The sequence below is a fragment of the Gorilla gorilla genome, chromosome 11, assembly GCF_029281585.2.
Source record: "Gorilla gorilla gorilla isolate KB3781 chromosome 11, NHGRI_mGorGor1-v2.1_pri, whole genome shotgun sequence".
NCBI lineage: Eukaryota > Metazoa > Chordata > Mammalia > Primates > Hominidae > Gorilla > Gorilla gorilla.
The window spans coordinates 42638105-42661298 of record NC_073235.2 but is presented as its reverse complement, the minus strand read 5'-3'; the positions used below and the strand labels follow the sequence as shown (position 1 = coordinate 42661298).

At 34.6% G+C, this 23194-nt stretch overlaps 1 long non-coding RNA gene across 2 annotated transcripts in view; it reads left to right on the top strand.

Annotated features, from left to right (window-relative positions):
* Positions 1-423: 423 nt before the first annotated feature.
* The window catches only part of LOC129532065 (uncharacterized), a 37999-nt gene continuing 15228 nt past the window's right edge, over positions 424-23194 (top strand). Inside the window, exons 1-3 of one of the 2 annotated variants that reach the window (XR_008677665.1) lie at positions 424-633; positions 1688-1741; positions 4032-4094. This is a non-coding gene — a long non-coding RNA (uncharacterized lncRNA). Of the gene's footprint in view, positions 679-1687; positions 1742-4031; positions 4095-23194 lie in introns of both variants that reach the window. The other variant, XR_008677664.1, reaches the window with a different exon arrangement.

Genomic DNA, 23194 nt, shown 5'->3' with positions numbered 1-23194 from the left:
TTCTACCAACTCATCTTACTCAATTGGTAGAAGAATTAAAAAACTCAAGTTTTACCCTCTACCCAATCTGATCAAATACTTTGCCATTTATAAGTCTTCTGTTAAATCCAGCAAACTATCAAAGATGAACATCATCATTCAGTACTTTTTCAATCGTCTTTTTTTTTCACTAGTACATGTAGATTACTATCTTTCTGTTTTGAAATAAGAAATTGATCTGATGAAAATTTCATTTGTAAGTACTGGCTGTTCTTTGAAGAGGTTTGGACCATATTTATATAAGTGTGTAAAACATTACTTGATGAGGAGTGAAATAACAGATTTTATTGTGCAAGTAGAACTCAATGACAAAGAAGGATAATAAAATGTCTCTGGGAATAGAATTCTGCTATATGTTCTATTCTGTGCTTACTGTATTTCTCCAGTCATTACTATAGGTGAAATAGATCAACCTGGGGAAGTTCTCAGCTTGTCAAATGATCTCGGAGACTACAGCAAGGTTAAACTGAAGATCTGCTTAACTGATTCCCTGGCTTAGTTCCAGCATGTGCAATGATGCAGTTCTGAAGTGCAAAGTGCTTAATCATTAAGCTTGCTCTGGGACGAAAACATTTTACAAGTTCCACTACACAAGTATGTTGTTGAATTCTCTTTGAATGCAAGGCTTTTCAAGTTAAGGTGAATTTCCACTCTGTATTACTTTCTGGATGCTGCCTTTTGTAATTTTGCTGCCCATGTTATTAAACGTCCTTGAGGGATTTTGATGCACTTCTGAGCACCCACTATATGCACTAAGAAACATACAGATAAGTAAGAGATTTCCAAAAGTCAAGGAGGAATGAGAGAATGTCAAAATCACATAAACAGCATATGAAAAATTCCATGTAAATTGTACAAAGAAAAAAAACACACAAAAAGTTTTAACAGAGAAATTTTATTATCAAGAGGCACCAGAAATTCCTTTATAGATGATATGAAATTTAAGATAATGATAGAAAATGGGGATAAGGAAGCAAAAAAGGTAAAAAGTAGGATATGTTCCTTGGAGAGATAAGACTAAGGAAAAATCAGGCAGGCAGAAAGCTTTAGAGCACATGTGACAAACTACAAGTAGTCCAATATGGTTAGATCATAGAGGACTTGTGGAATTAAATTAAAAAATATTTATAAGTAATTCATAAGTGATGTTGGATGTTAGAGTTTTGGTCGATATGTGATAGCCATTAAAGCTTTTCGAACAGGGAGTATCACAGCCAGAATGTGGGTAAGCATTTACTTAGCTGAGTAGTTAGGATGAACTGAGTTGGGAAGAGTTAGAAACCAGATTTATTTGTGGTTTCTAGCAATAGTAGTAACCCAAATTTGTCTAATAGTGAAAAATGAATTAAAATTTTTGGCTTTCTAAGACAATGCAGAAATTGAAATGGCACAAATATGGGAGAGGGACCAACAAAGAAGAGAAGATGATTTGTAGGATGCTGTGGTTTGAATGTTTGTTCTCTCAAAAACTCATGTTGAAATTTAATCATCATTGTAGCAATATTAAGAGGTGTGACATTTAAGGGGTAATTAGGCCATGAGGACTCCAGCCTCATGGGTGCATTCAATGCCTTAATAAGAGAGTTTTTAGTCATGGGCTCTCTTTCTTTTTTCCCTCTTTTCTTCTGTCATGTTACGACATAACAAGAAGGCCCTTGCAAGACACCAGCACCTTGATATTTGACTTCCAGTCTCCAGAACTGTGAGTTAATAAGTTTCTTTTTAATATAAACTATCCAGTTTGTAGTATTCTATTATAGCAGTAACAAAAGGACTAAAATATATGGGAAGGGGATAAGATTTTTGAACATGTTAAATTTTAGATAAAAGCAGGTGAAGATACCCAGGAAATAAGAGAGAGACAAAGTTTAGTTCATAAGGAAGTTGTCAGAGCAAGTAATAAATATTGAGGAGCCATTGACTGAGGACTAGCCATTGAAGCCTACAAGAGATTTTGCATCAAAATGTGTTCTGCCCCTCCCATGACCTAAAGTAGATCCCCTTCTTAGTTTTTTTTTTTTTTAGTTATTTTCTTTTCTGTTTTATTTTTTAAAATGTATGATTACGTTTATTTTGGTGTCTATTTGTTTGACATCGGTCTCCACAAGGAGACTATGTACCAGTTAAAAAACATGAACCTGCCAGGTGCAGTGGCTCATGTCTTTAATTCCAGCACTTTAGGAGGCTGAGGCAGGCAGATCACTTGTGGTCAGGAATTCAAGACCAGACTGGCCAACATAGTGCAACCCTATCTCTACTAAAAATACAAAACAAAACAAAAAATAGCCTGGCATGGTGCCAGGCACCTGTAATCCCAGCTACTCAGGAGGCTGAGGGAGGAGAAGGTTGAACCTGGGAGGCAGTAGTTTCAATGAGCTGAGTTTGTGACACTGCACGCCAGCCTGGGTAACAGAGACTCCGTCTCAAACAAACAAAAAACATGAACCACAGTTGATGCCTCAAATGAAAAAGATTTAATACAATAATTTGTATTTGGGGGTGGGGTAAGCAATAATGAAGTGGCAACTTTATTCTAGCTGTCTTGTTCCCTCTCATAACACCAGGAGACCACTGTCTCAGCTTCATTTTTTTTTTTTTTTGAGATGCTCAATGAACACTCCATAGACTTTTTCAGTGTCTTCAAAAAACTTGCCGGCTTTGTCTTATTTTCTCACTCTCTCCTCATCTCTCACATCCCAATGCCCTTCAACTAAACTTGACTCTCCAGAGTGCCCAACACATGCCCTTCCTCACTGTCAGTTACCTTTCCCTAATGAAGTAATTTAATTAGTCTCCATCATCTTTTTCCAGTGAATTGCAAATTTAACATAAAGGACTAATGAAAGGGGTGTGTGTTGGCATCTGGAGCATATTGGTGTGTAGAGGTGAATGGCTAGATAGTGGACATGGCTTACATCATCTTTTGAGCTTGGGGAATAAGATCCATTAATCAAGCCTCAGTTTTTATAAAAGCAACAAAGTATTAGAAAAAGTTCCAAGAGAAGAAGTGTTCCCAGGCTGGTGGGACTGAGAAGTAAGGCAGTTTTTCCTTGCCCAGCCATGCCTCTTGCTTTCCATGTGGGAGAGATGGGCTCCAGCTCCTTTTCTGCTGCTCCTGACTCCAGCAATCTCTGTGGCTATCCATGAATGATCCAGGGAAAAAAGATGAGCCTTTCTGCTCTGGGTGCTCTCCCTCTTTGAGTATTTAAATCTGTAATATTGTATTATATTTATGCTGAAATTTATTAGAGATATTACCATACATAAAAATGGTGACTATGGGCTGAGCACAGTGACTCATGCCTGTAATTCCAGCACTTTGGGAGGCTAAAGTGGGACGATAGCGTAAGGCCAGGAGTTCAAGACCAGCCTGGGCAACAAAATGAGATCCATCTCTACAAAGAATAAATTTAAAAATTAGCCAGGTGTGGTGGCATGTGCCTGTAGTCTTAGTTACTTGGGAGCCTGAGGCTGGAGGAGCTCTTGAGCTTAGGAGTTTGAGATGGCGTCAAGCTATGATTACATCACCCCACTCCAGCCTGGGCAACAGAGAAACTCTGCCTCTAAAACAAAAATGGTAACTATGGAAAGTGATGGATCTGTTAATTTGTTTGACTGTAGTAATTATTTGCACTATGTATATGTCTACTGAAATAGCATTTTGTACACCTTAAATACAGACAGTTAAAAAATCTGAATCAGATTTTTTTACTCTTTAAAGACTAATTTTATTTATGGAAAATCTGCCCCCCTCATCTTTTGACCTAAATGAGAAGCTCATATTTCTCTTTAAAAAATTAGTTCTATCTTGGTTTTGTATATACCAATCTCTTACCTTAACATGCTAAGAGAGCAGCATTTCCTTTACCCTACCCACATGGACTTATATTATAAATCATTTTATTTTGATTCTGCAAGCTCAAGTTGCTGTCAAAATATAAGAGTGGTCCAAAGCCTCAGTATTTTTTCTTTCATTTTTTTTTTTCCACAAGTGGAACCTGAACAGTCTGCTGAAGCACCTGATGTTTCGCCTTCCTGAATGTCATGTAATACGTGTAAGTATATTTCTTTTTTTTTTTTTTGGAGACAGAGTTTTGCTCGTTACCCAGGCTGGAGTGCAATGGTGCAATCTTGGTTCATTGCAACCTCTGCCTCCCAGGTTCAAGCAATTTTCCTGCCTCAACCTCACAAGTAGCTGGGATTACAAGCATGTGCCACCATGCCCAGCTATGTTTTTGGATTTAACAGAGATGGGGTTTTACCATGTTGGTCAGGCTGGTCTCAAACTCCTGACCTCAGGTGATCCATCCGCCTCGGCCTCCCAAAGTGCTGGGATTACAGGCGTGAGCACAGTGTCTGGCCCTTGTAAGTGTATTTCTAAACAATAGTTACATTAGAGAAAAACACACTTGCAAAGTCTATGTGATATAAAATGATCTTAATTTTTGTAATTTGATGCAATATTTGAATAGGATTACTGCAGGTTAAGGAATACGGGTAAAGAAAAAAAAAACAGGGAGAATGAAGTGTGAAGTGAATAAATATGTAAGGAAAAAATTAGAAGAAAGAAGGGAGGTTTCAAAGGGAAGGCAACCAACACGTCAGGGGAGAAGAGTAAAGCAAAAAAAAAAAAAAGAGTAAAATAAATTTTATTCAAAACCTATATGAGCTCAGGCTTTTGTCAGGCTTTTGGGGCTCATTTACAAATTCTAACTGTAGGCAAAACTTGCCTGATTCTCATGCCCTTCAAAACTCTGAATGCCATTTCTCAAGATTGTATCAATACTCAAAGCCAAACAGAGTAGGCGAGGGGGTAAATACAAGAAACTAGCACATAACATGTCTCCCAGGAGGTACAAGGCAGAATGGTGAGCCTGATTGAAAAGAAAATTGGCATCACATAAAAAAGAAAATAAAAAGTAGCAGCATCTCAGTGTGTACAAATAATCCATGCAAAGCTGTGTGTGTCTGTGTAAATCAAAGCTGTATATTTTTGTCATAAATTAAATCATACTATGCCTACTATTTGTCACTAATTTTTATACTTAAAAATATGTTATGAGTAAAAAAATGAATAAAAAAGAAATATATATATATATATACTGATAGATAGATAGATAGACAGATAGATAAATACAGATATATAATGAGTACCTTTCCATGCCAATAGATGTAGGATAGCATTAATTCATTAGTACCTTGTCTGATTTAGGAAAATTTCAATAGATATTTGTTGAATACATTAATTTTAATAACCACTAAGAATTCCTTAAACAATATTATTTAATAAATTAATCGTTGTTAGAAATTTCAGTTTAATTTTTATTACTCATATCCCCTCTTATCTTCTTCCCCACCCTCCTTCCTTCTCTCCCTGTTTTTCTCTTTCTTTCTTTTTCTCTTTCACTTTTTCTTTCTTTCTTTCTCTCTCTCTCTTTCCTTCCTTTCTCTTTCTCTTTTTCTTTCTTTCCTTCCAGTTTTTAAATAATTCCATTTTAATTCTATACTAGAAATAATATCGTTGAATAAGATAGTATGCACATTTAAATTTACTTAGATTGGACTTAAAAAGTTTTTAGTATTTTATATTCCATGTACAATTTAAGAGAGCACCCATTTGTTGCCCTGGGAAGTATTTTTAATATTTTCTATATGTTACAATTTCAAGTATCAAAAATATTGTGTTGAAATTCTTTATTTCTTTGAGCCAAGTACTGGAACATTTTTTGTTACTTTATTGGCTCCTTGCATTTATTCCTTCATGAAATGTTTGTGTCCTTGGCAGAAAACTTGTAACTTTTGGTTGCCTGGCATTAATTTCTGTTTCCGGTCATCTTCCTGATTAACCTCTGGCGATTAGTCCTTTTTCTTACCAGGTAATAGTTTAATCAGCTGCTGAGCCCATTCCTATTCAAGGCTTAGACAAGTGAGCCAATCATAAACTCCTCGACTAAAATGTGAATCTGGAGCACACTAAAAAAGAGACTAACAAAATCATTGCAATTCATTCATTCTAGTTATGTCCTGCCCTCACTCTTTCTCTACCTCTTTCTCTTATTTCCACATCTCTGGAGCTCCCAGGTATCTCCATTTCAAACCTAGGTTCCTGGCATTCCCTTAGATTACATGACCACTCACAGTTTCTAGTGGTTGCCATCAGAGATTAATGGTTCAAAATTCTATCTTTTTTTTTTTTTTCTTTTTTGACGGTGTCTTGCTCTGTTGCCCAGGCTGGAGTGCAGTGGGGCGATCTCGGGTCACTGCAAGCTCCACCTCCCGGTTTCACGCCATTCTCCTGCCTCAGCCTCCCGAGTAGCTGGGACTACAGGCACCCGCCACCATGCCCGGCTAATTTTTTTTTGTATTTTTAGTAGAGATGGGATTTCACCATGTTGGCCAGGCTGGTCTCGAACTCCTGACCTAGTGATCCGCCCACCTCGGCCTCCCAAAGTGCTGGGATTACAGGCGTGAGCCACCGCACCCAGCCAAAATTCTCTCTTTTATCCTATTGGGCTGTAGACCTTTTAAAATTATTAACTTATAAAGTCAATAATTTTATATTTCAACTTTTAAAGGTCTGGCACACATTATGAATATTGTTTTGCAATTTTTAATTTGTCCTTTATATTTTTAACTTTTCTGTCAAAAGAAAGTTATACAGCTTATATGTTTAAATATGTTAATCTTTTAAAATAGGAAGCATTCGCTCCCAAAGATTATAAAATATGTTAAAATAAATCTTTAAAGTCTATTTTCGTGATTGCTGTAGAGTACTTATTGTTAGATATCCAAAGTAAAAAGACTGAAGTAATCTCTTGAAATACGGGTGATCCTGTGGGGCTTAGAATGTAAATTTTTAGGGACATTGATCGATGCTATTATGCTGTTTTCTTTAGTGTGTAAACATAGGAATGGAATTACTAATATTTTCTGAAATCCGTTATAATAATCCCTCTGAGTGATTTTTTTATGTAGTCCAAATTGGGCTTGAAATAAGCCTTCTCTGCTGGATGTTATCTTATTTTTCATACTTGAAAGTCAGTTTTTAAAATCTCTTCTAAAATATACATGTAGAGTAGAATATTCCAAATGGAAGAAAAGAATCATCTGAATTTCTTATTAAATATAAAGACTAGCCTCCCTCTTTTCTGAATATTATAATAATGTAATTCTTAGTTGTCCTGGGATCAGCATATTTTTAAAAACTCTTTAGGAAAGTATTGGTTTCATTATTCATCTGTCATCACTACCACAGCCCCTGTGGTAGGAGTCAGGTAGTTTGGTGGAGAGGAGGAATGTGGCTTTCAAGATATTTTTTAACTTTCCAGAGTAAGACCCAGTATTGGCCCTTTTTCTAGCATTTTTAGGTTGAAAGCTGCAAATCACGGTCTCCAGTTTTTTGTTTTTGTTTTTATTTTTTAGTAGCTTTGAGGATATTCACAAACACAGTCTTAAAGGGCAACAAGGGGGAAAGTTTTCTACTGGCCAAGTGTGAAGCAAGATATTAAAATATTACCTGCTGGAATTTTTCTCTTTACTCTGCAATGGACCCTCCTTCCTGCCAGTGGCAACTCTGAAAGACATTATTCTTTGCCAAAGAGAAAGACTTAGAAGAACATAATAACATCCTTGACTTTTGTTTTTCTTGACCTTAAAACCTGGGGTTACACGTTGATGGAGAACAGGCTGTAATCTCTCAGACATGGAGCTTCTTCTCCCACTACCGTAACTAGTTGAAATTAGCATAGCCTGGGGGAAGATAAAGAGTATTAATAGAACCCAGAGTATTACATATTGGTTGATGACTCTGAAAATAAACGATGTGCTCTCCTCCCCACTAACATTCTGCTGGAAAGTGGTAGAAAACAGATTTCCTCAATGTGTCTTACTTTTCTAAGCAATAGAAAGATTAGCTCCTCATCATATGTGTGAAGGCCCTAGAAACCACTGAATGGGAAAGGTGGCAATGATGGCCGGTGGGCTTGGCATAGCCTCAGAATTCCAGTGTAGTTATATGCTTCCTGTGGCATACAAACAGCAATGAGGAGCTAAAAGACACTGAAATCTGGTGTTGTATATATATATATTTTGGTCAGGACAAATAATACACTGTAATTACCTACATGGAACCACAATGATCGGATGGATGAAACTGAGTCTGTCCTAATGTGCACATCTTTGAGGATGATCATGAATGAAACCAGGAACTTCCTCCCTCCAAAACCCACCAGATCAATACTTAAACCAATACATCCCAGGAAATGTAGTCACATCCTTGAGCAGAAAGAAGAGCCTTTAAATGAATGAAATTTCCCTGAATAGTCTCAAGTGAATTTTGCCCAATGGGTGGAATAAGAGACTTAAATAGAATTTTTTTTCAATTATAGAGACATCCGAGAAAGTTATATTTCACCGAACTGCTAAAACTATAGTTAATTATAATATTAAATTTTCTTGGGTGGAAAACAGATGTCCTTATATGCTAAAGAAATTTGAAAGGAGAGTGAAGGAGAGGATAGCATATTAGAATAAATATGTTATGTTTTGAATCTGGCCAAGATTTTCTGTAGAGTTTGCCACTCCACATTTTAAAACTCAAAAAGCAAAAGTTTTGGTGTAATGTGGCATCCAGGTAATTCTGGGCTTCTAGAATATCTTCCTTAAGTAGCCATTCTGCCAACTCCTGGAGCTAAAGCAGTACTTAAATAAGCATCAAAGAATAAATAAATGTAGGGTGTTATATGCACTACATTCTGCTGGATGCATATTAGTTATTTTGTTTTACTTATTTACACAATGTGACTAAGAACTTACCAAACACTATGCAGTCAACCAATATAGAATCCTGCCAGCATAAGAGAGTCTGATGCAAGTTTAGCTTCCCCTAATGCTGCTTGTGCCCTTGCCCCTGGATGATGGGTTAAGGATGAAAAGGGTCTTTACAATGAAAATATGGTCTCAGAAAGGGAATCTTCTTGTGCTATAATTAGTTCAAGTTGAACTGATTCTAGATAATTACAAGGTAATTTTCTAGAAATGCCTTACATTGCTTGTTTACATTAGAAAAAAAGGCAACTTTTTAGAGCACTTGATATTTTCAGGTGGAACAAATCCAGGTTAAATAACGTGGTGAAAGATTCTGCCAAGTTGGCAAATTCCCCTGGGATTCCTTGGCGGGTGGGGAGGGGGAGAGGAAGACTGGAATACACAGTGTGATCCAGACAGAAGGAGGGTATGAGTCAGCAAAGGTCGAGAAGTAAAGACAACAAGAAGAGGTTCAATCTGGCTAAAATAGAAATGAATGCTTTACATGTCTATCAAAATTATATCTGTATGAATTTGCGAATATTCTTGTAGCATAATATGTTTTCAGTTTGATGCTCTCCTATCTGTCTACATATCTATCTACGTACATTTTAATTTGTTTGCAGTTGTCATTGTTTATAGTTATTCTATTTCTATTTCTATTTACATCTTTACTGACTTTATCCCTATCTTAAGGGGTGTTTATGGTCAATTAATATATGTATGTATGTGCATGTGTGTGTGTTTACATACATAACCTCATACCTCAGAAATATTGCAGGTTTGTTTCTAGAGCGTGCAATAAAGTAAGTATCTCTATAAAGTAGTCACTCAAATTTTTATTTTATAGTATATATTAATGTTGTATTTATACTATATCGTAGTATATTTAGTGTACAATAGCATTGTGTCTAAAAACACTGTACATATCTTAATTAAAAAGAATTTATTGCTAAGAGATGCTAACAATCTGAGCCTTCAGATAGTTGTAATCTTCTTGTTTGTGGAGGGTCTTGCTTCCATGCTGATGGCTGCTGACAGATCAGGGTGGTACCTGCTGAAGTTAATGGTACCTGTAATAATTTCTTAAAATACAACAACAGTGGAGTTTTGTTATGTTGATTGATTCTTCCTTTCACAGAAAATTTTTCTGTAGCATGCGATGCTGTTTGTTTTCATGCTTGCATTTATCCCATTGTAGAACTTCTTTCTAAATTGAAGACAACCCTTTCACACCATGCAGCTGCTTAACTACATTTATAGAATATTCTAAATACTTTGCTGTCATTTCAACCATGTTTACGGCATCTTCACTTGGAGTAGATTCCATCTCAGAAGCCACTTTTTTTGTTGTTGTTGTTTGTTTTTTGAGATAAAGTCTCACTCTATCGCCCAGGCTGGAGTGCAGTGGCACGATCTCGGCTCACTGTAACCTCTGCCTCTCATGTTCAAGCAATTCTCCTGCCTCAGCCTCTTGAGTGGCTGGGATTACAGGTGTGTGCCACCATGCCCACCTAGGTTTTGTATTTTTAGTAGACATGGAGTTTCACCATGTTGGCCAGGCTGCTCTCGAACTTCTGGCCTCAAGTGATCTGCCCACCTCGGCCTCCCAAAGTGCTGGGATTACAGGCTTGAGCCACCGCGCCTGGCCGTGAAGCCACTTTCCATGCCCATACATAAGAAGCAACTCCTTATCTCTTCAAATTTTATCATGAAATTGCAAAAAATCAGTCCCATATTCAGATTCCACTTGTAATTCTAGTTCTCTTGCTATTTCTACCACATCCACAGTTATTTCCTCCACTGAGGTTTTGTACCCCTTATGAGGGTTGGAATCAACCTCTTCCAAATTCCTGTTAATGTTGGTATTTTGACTTCCTCCCATGAGTCATGAATGTTCCTAATGGCATCTAGAATGGTATCCTTTCCAGAAGGTTTTCAACTTACTTAGCCAAGGTCTATCAGAGGTTTCACTCTTTATGGCAGCTCTAGCCTTACAAAATGTATTTCTTAAATAATGAGACTTCAAAGTTAAAATAACTCCTTGATCTATGGGCTGCAGAATGAATGTTGTGTTAGCAGGCAGAAAACATTAATCTCTTTGTACATCTTCATCAGAGCTCTTGGGTGACTAGATGCATTATCAGTGACCAGTAATACTTTGAAAGACATAATTGTTCTGAGAAGTAGTTCCCAAGAGTGGGCTTAAAATACTCAATAGGTTTACTGCAAACTGATGTGCCATTATCCAGGATTTATTATTCCATTTATACAACACAGGCAGCATAAATTTAACATAATTCTTAAGGGCTCTAGAGTCTTTGGAATGGTACAGGAGCACTGGCTTCAACTTCAGGTCACCAGATGCATTAGCCTCTAGCAAAAGAGTCAGCCTGTTTTTTGTTTGTTTGTTTGTTTTGTTTTTCCTTGAAGACAGGTATTGACTTTTCCTCTCTTGCTATGAAAGTTCTACATGATATCATCTTCCAATATAAGGCTGTTTGTTTGTCTGTATTGAAAATCTGTTGTTCAGTGTAGCCACTTTCCTCAATTATCTTAGCTAGATCTTCTGGATGACTTGCTGCAGCTTCTACATCAGCACTTGCTGCTTCACCTTACACCTTTATGTTACGGAAATGACTTCTTTCCTTAAAACTCATGAACCAAACTCTGCAAGCTATCAATTTTTCTTCTGAAGCTTTCTTACCTTTCTCAGAGTTCACAGCATTGAAAAGTTAATGCCTTGGTCTGGATTAGGTTTTGACTCAAGAAACCGTTATAGCTGGTTTTATCTTCCATTCAGGTGACTCAAACTTTCTCCATATCAGCAAGAAGACTGTTTTTTTTATTATTATTATTATTCTGTGTGCACTGGAGTAGCACTTTTAATTTCCTTCAAGAACTTTGCCTTTGCATTCACATTTTGGCTCCCTATTTAATGCAAGAGGCCTATCATGACTTGACATAACTTCCTCACTAAGCTCAGTCATTTCTAGCTTTTGATTTAAAACAAGAGACATGTGAGTCTTTCTTTCACTTGAACATTCAGAGGCCATTTTAAGGTTATTACTTGGCCTAATTTCGATATTGTTGTAACTCAGAGAACACAGAGGCCATAGGAGAGGGAGGTTAAGTGGGAGAACAGCCAGCTAATGCATTGGCACAGTTCATGGAACCCAAAAACAATTACAATAGTAACACCGAAGATCACTGATGACACATCACCATAACAGATATAATATTGTGAGAATTACCAAAATGTGACAGAGACCTGAAGGGAGCACATACTGTTGGAAAAATTATGTCGATAGATTTGCTTCATGCAGTGTGGCCAGAAACCTTCAATTTGTAAAAAATGTGTTGCTTCTCAGCCTTTTGGCTAAGATAAAGTGTAAAAAAATGCAATATCTGCAAAGCACAATGAAGAAGATGCAAGAAAATGAGATACGCTTTTATCTACATATGTGCATTACATATATATGTATGTGTGTGTAGGGGAGTTTTTATATATAGCTTTCCACTTTCCATATTGAAGGCTATTTGCAGTTTGTACTTTTTAGCTATAAAAATTGTTTTACATACATTCTTGTGTACAAGTGAGAATATTTATTTAAGCTAAATTCCTAACACAAGAAAGATTTCCAAGGGAAAATACAGTTTGTTTGCTTATAGATATGCCAGATTATGGCCATAAACAATTTATACTCTTACCAAAACTTCATGCCGCATGAAGCTACAAATTGGCATGAGATTCCAGAAAACAAGCAGGATGAGAAGGACTTCCACAAAGTTTAGGGGCTTAAAACAAGGTATCAGAGCTTGATCAAAGAGATGATGGTGTCTACCCCAGAAAAAGGATAGCAGGGCAGATGCACATTCATTACGTACAAAGAAGTTAAAATTAATAAAGTAAATATTAAATTTCCATAAAAAAGAGTTACTTAAAATAAATAAGGTAAATATTAAAGATATGTTTCTCACTGCCAAAGTTGGTAGTTATAAATATGGAAAGGAAGAAAATTAGAATAAACCTTTAGTGTTGGATTGAGATTTGAAGTATTGGTGTTGATGCATGGTTGTTAATGTAGAGAGAGGGATGGTTGGATAGATGGACAGATAGATGAATGGACACATAGAAATATGGATAGAAGGATGATAGAGAGATAGATAGATAGATAATAAACTAATATATATGTAAATAAATACATGTATTCTTATGTTCTATTCACTGGTGGTCTTTGGAAACAATTGCTTACCCAACAGCAATGAACCCACCCAGTATTTAGATATTATTTCTAAATACTCTTTTTTCATTAAGAAATGATCAAAAAGAATTGTAGAAATGGCTGGTTTCAAGGCTTGTGAAGGTAAAGCATAAAATGAATCTAGAATTCTTGTGACATTAGGCAAGAAAGTGCTCAAAGGAAGTATACAAAAGAATACAAAAGCCAGTTTAAATGAGCCTCCACTGGCCAAATCTGACATACCTTGAGAATTAGATAAATAATGATAGTAACACATTATAATCCAATAAATAAAATAGGAAACCATAGTATAATAGAGATTAAAAATTAATTTAAAATTTTGACGAAGAATAAGATATTTACAGCATTCTGAAATACCTTCTCACAAAATATCCATAATTAAATGGGGGAAAGAATTACCTTATAATAGAGAAGACTAGGATACATCATTTTAAACAAGTGATAAACATCATCAATAATGAGAGAATTGGAAAGAGTATGTCATTGGATAGGATGTAATGAGAGGAATACAGCATCAATTTTGTGATGTTTCTGACAAAGATGCAGCTCTGAAACTAATCATAAGGCAACATCAGACAAATATTCTAAAAAAAAACTATCCTGTAGTCTGAAAAAGTGTCAAACTCATGAAATTTAAGGAACTGTTCCAGATTAAAAGAGATTGGAGACATTACAACTAAATGTAACAGGAAATTCTGAATTGGATTAGACATTATTGGGGCAACAGGAAACACCCAAATAGACTGGGCTAATTAGATAATGGTAACATAGCAAAGATAATATTCTGATATTGACAGTTGTCTTGTTTGTGTAGGAGAATAGCCTTACCCATAGAAAATACTCAGTAAAATATCTGGGAACGATGGACCAGCTAGTGCCAAAAAGTATTATTTGCTCTGTATTTCCAACGAGAGAGAGAGAGATAAACTACTTCTTATGTATTTTGTAATTAAACATACTTGTTAAAAGAATACCAACAAAAATATACTATGCAATAGAAGAAATAAACAAAAAATTCATGATGTTTGATAGTTTCACATTATTTCTATACATTTCTGCAGTATTCAATATTCACTGCAAATTATTTTTCTGTTCTCACCTTAATCCAGAAAAGGCATGATGATATCATGGTTATCTTCTCACAGCTTTCTGAAATCTTGTTCTCATCTTCTTTCCCAGATTCATTTTTTCCAGCTGAAAATAAATAGAATTGGAAAAAAAAAGAAATTATGTAACATGAGAGGAAAAAGCCTTTGAAGTGATCTCTTCTGGAAGTTTTATGTTCATTGCTATCCTTTAGCTTTCCCAAAATGCCCATAAGCCAAAGATTTCATGTGTTATTTCTGTAATTTGGTAGTTCTCATTTAAATTACGCATTAAAAATGAATATCCATTCTAAAACAATTGGAATGATTAATTATCTACTAAATTTTTCATCTCACAGAAGGCAGTGTTTTATGCCAACACTTACATGGTTAAGAGGCTTTTAAGTTTCTTAGTTTTTAAAGTTCCTTACTTTTAAGTCAGAAAGACACATTTATGTTGTCAGGAATCAAGCTAAATTCCTTTAGTCCACGTTTCTAGTTTAGATTTTCTACTTCTTTCTAGATTTTATTTTAAAACCTGCATTTCATTCACAACTATATTTTCAAGAAATTAATTATAGAAAACTAATACTATTTACAATGAGAAATGTATGTGGAAAAATTAATGGCATAAAAAATCAAGACTTGCTTTGGTTAACAGGTACAAAATTATAGTTAGATAGAAGAAATAAGTTCTAGCATTTGATAGTACCGTAGAGAAATTATAGTTAACAATGATTTTTTGTATATTTTTAAATGCCTACAGGAGAAGAATTCTAGTATTCCCAATACTAAGAAAAAAATGAATGTGTGAGGTAATGACCATCCCACTTATTCTGATTTGATATTATACATTGTATACAGGTATCAAAGTATCACATGTAACCTGAAATATGTACAACTATTATATATCAATTTTAAAAGCAATACATAAATAAAGAGAATTAATGGCACCAAAAATTAAGACCTGCTTATTAAATCTAAATGCATATTTTAAAGTACAAACTGCTTTACTATTTTTAAGAAATTTTAAAACAACTGTTAAAATCTTATGAACTGAAATTTATGATGACTATATTACTGCAGCTTTTTATTATAGAAGCCAATTTCAAAAATATTTTATAGAAAAATAATGAATAAATACAATAATAATGCAGATTTTTCTATCATAAAAGGCAATATTTTTATTTTAGATTATTCAAATGTGTATATATTTATATATAATTATAGAAATAATACACATATATACACACATACATTAATCTCTCTACGTGTATAAGTTATCATTAGATGGTCTATTTGTTTTCTGGAGTCACTGTAACAAAATACCACCAATTAAATGGCTTAAAACAACAGAAATGTATTCTCTGAAAGTTCTGCAGCCTGGAAGTCTGAAATCCAGGTGGTGGCAGGACCATGCTGTCTCTGAAATCTCTAGCGGGCATCCTCCCTGGCCTCTTTCTATCTTCTGGTGGGTGCCAACAATTGTTGGTGTTCTTTGTCTTGCAGATACATCACTCCAATTTCTGCTTCTGCTGTCACATGTCATCTCCCATGTATATCTGTCTTCCCTCTGTGCCTGTCCCTGTGTTCAAGCTTTCCTCCTTTTATAAAGACATCAGTCATTGGATTAGGTTCCATTCTAATGCAGACCTCATGTTAACCTAATTATGTCTTTCCAAATAAGGTCTGATTTACAAATAACATCATGTTTTGAGGGTCCAGTTTCCTGACATGAGACAGGAATTTTGGGAAACACTATTTAACCCAATACTGATGATAACCATTTCTTCCACAGTTTAGTTATGATTATTGTGTAATGAAAATTTTATATGGGAGGGATATATATACATAATGAAAACAATTATAAAATTATGTTTTAAGGTCCTATTTTCTGAATCCCTCTGTAAGAGTGGAATAGAATTTGTGATGAGGCTATAGGCTTTGTGATTAGACCTAAAGTCTCCAAATTCTTAGCTCTGAGATCTCAGGAAAGTAACTAAACATCTCCCACTGTTTGAATATCTGTTTATATGGTATACAAAGCAACTGGACAAAATAATAAATAAACTTCTGGGCCTGTAATCCCGGCACTTTGGGAGGCTGATGCAGGAGGATCCCTTAAGCCCAGGAATTCAAGACTGCAGTGAGCAGTGATTAGGCCACTGCACTCCAGCCTGGGCAACAGAGTGAGACCCTGTCTCAACAAAATTAAACAATAACAGAAGCAAATGAGTAAACCTAAGTAGGCCATCAATTTTTTAATTGTCAGTTCCGGTTTAATTTTTTTTTTTTTTGAGACTGAATCTCACTTTATCACTCTGTCACCCAGGCTGGAGTGCAGTGGCACGATCTCGGCTTACTGCAACCTCTGCCCCCTGGGTTCAAGCGATTCTCCTGCCTCAGCCTCCTGAGTAGCTGGGACTACATGCACCTGTACCAGGCCCAGCTAATTTTTGTATGTTTAGTCGAGACGAGGTTTCACTATGTTGACCAGGCTGGTCTAGAACTCCTGACCTCAGGTCATCCATCCACCTGGGCCTCCCAAAGTGCTGGAATTACAGGCATGAGCCACTGTACCTGGTGGAGTTTCTATTTGTTACCAATTTTGTGAATTAGATACACAATATATACTTCTCATGTGTTTGTTACTGCTTTCCCCCTACCTCCCTCTCCCTATAAAAATATGAGTATATTTATTTCACATACTAATTGATGACTGTGCTCATTATAAAAACTACAATTTTACAAATGACCCTACTAGTCTGCCACAATATAAAAAACATTTGAATTTAGGACTAATTTAGAAACAACAACCACAAATTTAATATAGAGTTCAGATATAATATGCTCTGAAGAGCATTAGGAATTGAGTAAGCTTTGCTAGTCTTATGATATTAACAAGTCATTTCCCCTATATAAGCCCTAGTTTCTTCCTGTATAAATGATAATAACTGTCTTTCAGGCTTGTGAGATGCCAGGAATTAAAGACAGGCGCGTAAGGTAGACAGAACAACTTCCAGTGTAACAAACATGGGGAATTGTTGCTCAGTGTCATTAGGGACTCTTTAAAGTGTGTCTTCCTGTACAGAAAAGGTAAAAATAATAACATCACTTACATTTGTTATATACAATGTTTTATAAGATAATAACATCTCAGACTTCCGTGCAGCTAGAGTTCCATTTGTTTTTTAAATTCAGTCAACCAGGAACATTTATTTGTAATTTGAAAGATACATTTGAGGTGAATATCATACTTTTACGATTTCTTCTGACAAGTGTGATATTAACATCGTGTGTGTTTGTGTGGTTGAATTATTAGGATCACTACCTTTGTTGTTTGAGTGCTGTGTTAGTCTGTTTTCTGTTGCTTGTAACAGAATTTCTGAAGCTGGGAAATTTATAAGAAAATGAATTTATTTCTTAAGTTCTAGAAGCTGAGAAGGTTGAGAAGCCATATCTGTTGAGTGTCTTCTTGCTGGTGGAGACTCTCTGAAGAGCTCTGAAATGGCACAGCACATCACATAGCGAGGGGGCTGAGCATCCTAGCTTGGATATCTCTTCCTCTTCTTATAAAGCTACCTGCCCCACTCCCATGATAATCCATTGATCCATTAGCCCGTGAATCCCTTAATCCCTCAATGGATGAATCCAGGCTCTGTCCTCGTGACCTGATCACCTCTTAAAGGTGATTAATAGCACCTCTCAATACCAGCACATTGGGGATTACATTGGGAATCAACATGAATTTTGGAGGGGACAAATATTCAAACCATAGCAAGTTCTTATTGTGAGCTATTTCCCTGGCTTTAGTGCTAGGTGTTAGACGTTGGTTCATATCTCCTGTATACTGGCAAGTAACTTAAAACTTAGGGTGACAACTGATGAGACAGAGAAGTATACAGTTTTTTGTGAGCACAGAGGAAAAATAGCACATTTTTAAAATTCCAATAAAAATAGAGAAAAAACCGTATCCTTAAAATCAAATAAAGCAATTTTGGGACAATAACAAAAATAAAGTAACATGAAGGTGTTATAGTTTTAAACTAAACTAAACAGACTAAACAATTAAAAATTAATTCTAAAACCTTATGAAGCCAATAAAATCATGGTCTGATTCATTTCCATGACTTCCAGATCCTGTAATTAAGGTTTTCTCTGATTTATTCTGGCGATATCAGTCATTTTGGGGTAGTTCGACTTATTGTCACATACTCAGTCAAAAATCTAATTCTCCCTTGTCTCATATATTTGTGGTAAGATACTTAAATCTTACTCAGTTCAGAATTTTAGTCATATTAATTTTGTTCCCAAATTATAATAATAGTTTTCTGAAATTATTTAAATATGTGAGTCTCAAAATGAACTATAAAATTTATTTTCAAAGCATGATCTGCTGAGGCCCATCAGCAGGCACAAGCTATAAAGGTTATCCTCAGCAAAGAGTTTAAAAAGGCAAATCCTTTCTTCATCTCTCAAGGGTTAATGCCACACAATCTTTTTTATGCCTGTGTTAATTTCTAGTAATCTACCAAGTGAAATTTTTTTGTTTCTATACTGTGGTGTTTGTAAATTGCTTTTTAAAACTCTGTAGCCTATAGAAAAGGCTGATTGCTGTACAGTATTTAGCAACTTTGTAAACATTTAACATAACACAAAGGATCAGTTTGTCCAGTCAGTCACATGAGAGATCTTAGTCATTTTAAACTTTCACTAACAATTTCAAAGTTTGGGGTAATTTTGAGGAATAAATAAGAGCAATGGAGCCATTCTGGAATTCCAACCTACCTCATCAGCTCTTCTGCTTCTTTCATGACTTGTTCTGGCCCCCCAGTTAAGAGATAAAGTTTACAAATGAGAAGTGTAGCCTTATCGCATAGATGAAATGAGCTACTTACATCATGAACACCTTCATTTTATCCTCTAATGGCGGCTTGGAGTATGGGGCATTTTCCAGAGAACCATACCTCATAAATTCAGAGATTTAGATTGTTTTAACACAAGCAATCCTAAACAACCCAGATATGTTATGCTAGAAACATTCCATAGATAAATTTCCACTTGATACTGTTGGGTTTTTTTTTGTTTTGTTTTGTTTTTTTTAGTTTTTTAATTCTAGAAGGTCTATCACTAGCATATTACAAGGAGATTAGACTGAGCCTCTTACCTTCTTTTTTTCCTGGGAGAATATTTTACCTGCATTTGGGTTAACTTTTCAATGTTTAGAGATGTATATGTTTAAAGTTTTGGCCAATAATTGCTCAGTAACTGAATTTTAACATATGTGCATCACGTATGCCACTCTTTAAATATAAATGATTTATATCACTCTTGCTAAAACAGATATAAACTTGATTTCCCAAAATTAACTTACAGATCCTTTCTTATGGGGCGTACATTAAAAAAAAAAGTATTTAAATTGCTTTGTATGTTCTATCAAAATTGGTAAAATTAAAATATCTGTTGTGTTTTTTAGTCATAAGTCATGTAATTTCTTATGAAATGATCAGTAAATGTTTTATGTCTGGTCCTTCCCAATTCTTTGTTATTACATCTTATTTTTTCCACTTGGTCATAAGAGAAGGTGAATAAACCTTATTTAAAAATATTTAAAAATCATTGGACTAAAGTCTCATTTGCATTGTAACTTACATTAGCCAAAGCTAATTTTAACAATGTCATCTTTTGGTAGGTCACAGAAAAATAAAAAATTAGAAATAAAGCATTCTAGTTCAGCTTTCTTGAGGGTATGGTTTTTCTATAAAAATCTGCTGAAAGATGCTGTTTTAGCAGGAAAGCAGTGCTCAAGTATTACTTTCAAAGAAATAAATCTAGGACTTATTAATGCTATTTCCTCAAGCAATAATTGACTGCTGGCAAAGATAACCTGAGTCTCTCATTGAGTTTAATTTGTTTTATTTATTTATTTATTATTTAAAAATGCATTTTTTAATGAGGTCAGTGTGAATTCGTACCAAATGAACTCCTTTAACTCTCGACTTCAAAAAAGTTGCCTAAATTCCTTTTGGCTAGATCTGATGGTGTATTAGTAAATAAAAAATTCCAAGTCATTTGGACAACTGTCCACTTCTAATCTGCTTTTTAAAAATAAAAATAAACAAATAAACACATACATAGATACAGCTAAATGATAGGTGGACCTTTAATGTGTTTTGCGTTCTTTTTGTTTTCAGTTGCAAATGGTTGACCAGTAGCATTTCATTTGAGAGTTAAGTTTTTTCCTAGTTTTGTTCTGTATGTTGTTTTCAAAAATGGGTAAGCGCTTCATCTATTTGACTGTCTTCATTTTTAAACACTGCAGAAGAAAAATCAATCACAGGGAAGTTTATTCAGGCCTTAGAGGTCACTTACGTGTCTTGCAGGCTTCACCTTTTACACTATGGGTTTCCTTTGGTTTTTAAAACATTGTAACTAACAAGCTTCTTACCAAGACTAATTAGATGACTTAGAAACCTCAAATTGTAAGCAATTTCACTCAGTTAATTTAAGTGAGTCTCTAAATATTCACAAGTATTCATGCCTTTCTTAATTGTGCTAACATTTTTATAAAGCATTGAACAAATCCTTAATAAACTGCTTACAATCCTGGCTCTAGCCATACCAGATTTGTGACCTTGCATTCTTCATATCCCTAAAGATAATCTATTATTTTCCTCCTTTGATCCTTTCATTTGAAATATTATATTAATTTGTACCCTAATTTTAAATATATATTCACTATTATAATATCTTTTCTCATGCTTATTTTCTTATTAACTTGATAGATAGCTAAATTTGATTTGCATTTTCTTTTTTTATTTCTTTGGTATGTGAGAATGAACTGTACTTTTCTTCTGAAATATCTAAATCATGCTTCAATTTATGGCTATACTAGTTTTATAAAAGTAACTGGAAAGATTTCATTTGGTTTTATATTTTAGTTTTCCTCATATAATTTATGCTATGAACAATCAGGTCACCCAGGTGGAATGTCTTAAGTAATGGACTAATAATATCTGAATATTTACTATTTTTTTTACAGAATTTTTAAATCAAAACTAAGATATTCGAAAATAATTTTCGGTTTGGTATTGTATTTTCAGTGATACAAAATGAGAGCTAATTTGGGTATATACATTACCAAATATCAGAATACAGTTCACATCTAATATATGATAACCCGAGTGACATTTTTCAAAGAAAACAGTAATCCTGAAGAATTTTGCTGATATAATTACCACTTTAACTTCACTACTTTAAAAAATTATTTCATAAGATGCCTTTCTATATGGGTGAAAATGTCACATAAATGTCATTTTAGGCAGCTGCCTGAGCAGTAATGAAATCTTTTTATTTTGAACTCTAGCTAAACTAAAAAGAGTCTCTCTTTCTTCCTGATTATAAAAAGTTAAATCAGCCTTACCAGGAAGTTTAAGCATTACATTCATTATTTTTAGTGAGAATGTTGAATATGTTCTTTCCAGCAATGACTCCAAGCAATTATATCATGACTCTTTAATTGTGTTCCTGACTTAACACCTAACATATGTAGTTGTAAAAGGAGTATTTTGTGTTCATAGTGACTATTCATATCAGCCAAGCTACCAACATTCTGTCTCTCTGCTTTGCAATGTAAGTCCTTGGATTTAAGTAGAAATTACTATGAATATTATTTGAATATGAATTTTATCATGATATTAATTATAAATGGTTATATTTGAGAGTGAATATTAATGCTCTTACTTAAGCTTTACAGACAAAATCAGATCACAATAGTATGGATGTAGTCAGCTTCTTTAAAAAGTCAGTAGGTTTTATATTAACATTTTTCTGAGAACCCATAGTCTGGAGGATGGAGAGTTTTGTTCAAAATGCACTAAGCATTCTTTTCTTGAGCGATATATTGGGAAATATATTTTAATTGGGAAATAAGAACAATTAGAAGTGTAAATACTATTCAAGGTATATCTCACTTGAAACAAACTATCATCTTAATTAATAAAAATGAATTCAAACTAATTTAAAGAAACAAAAAGCATAGGAACTTGGGGCCATTTAGTGAAGGAATACACACACACAATTGTTTTATAGAAAACGTACATTGATATTTAAGGTGCAGTTATTGGAAAGCTTAAAAGACAGTCACAGGAAGCTGCATAAGAAGGAAGGAAAACACACAAACTTGTTAAGACATATTTTTTCCCCAAATATGCAAAAAATTGCCCGGCAAATACAGTGTAATACCTTAAACATGTGGAAAATATGAATACACAGTAAAGAGCACATTCATTTATTAAATGTTTATCAAATGCTTGGACATCAGTGTAAAGCACTTTCTTGTATATTTTTCCTGTTTTATTCTCAAATGAAATGATCTGTTATCTTAATCTCCTTTAATATATAAAGAACCTGAGACTCACAGAGATAAATAACTTCCTCAAGGACATCTGACAGTAAGCAACAAATCAGGGCTTTTTGAGTCTTATGGTTACTTTGCTTTCTGGAGAGTTCTGAGCTGCTGAGCTTTTCCTATAAAAGCAAATCTCAGATTGTGTTCCTTATTATATCAGATTTGCTTTCCTCTCATGCTTAATCCCTTGATTTTGGTTTCATATTCTATTTATCGTGTTGTATCTACTTTTCACTATGTAAAAACTTCCTTCCAATGAGAAAGAAATTCAGAGTTTTGGCCTTACAATTAGCATCCCAAAGCTTTCTAGAGATCAGAGTTGCATGACATTATAAGTTGCTGCCATTTTGAATCATCATGGACCATGGATATTTAGCAAGAATAAAGGTGCTAATCTCATTTTGTCACTTACATGTTAGATTTTTCAGTGGTTAAAGACCAGTGGTTGAAACAGTGTCAAAATTAATCGTATGCTAATTGTTTTATTTATCAGCTTAGTGATTAGATTTAAACTATTTGTGTGTGAGTGAGTATGCAACCTTCCCTGTGAATTCTTAATAACAAAATGCTCTTTTTGGACACATCATTGT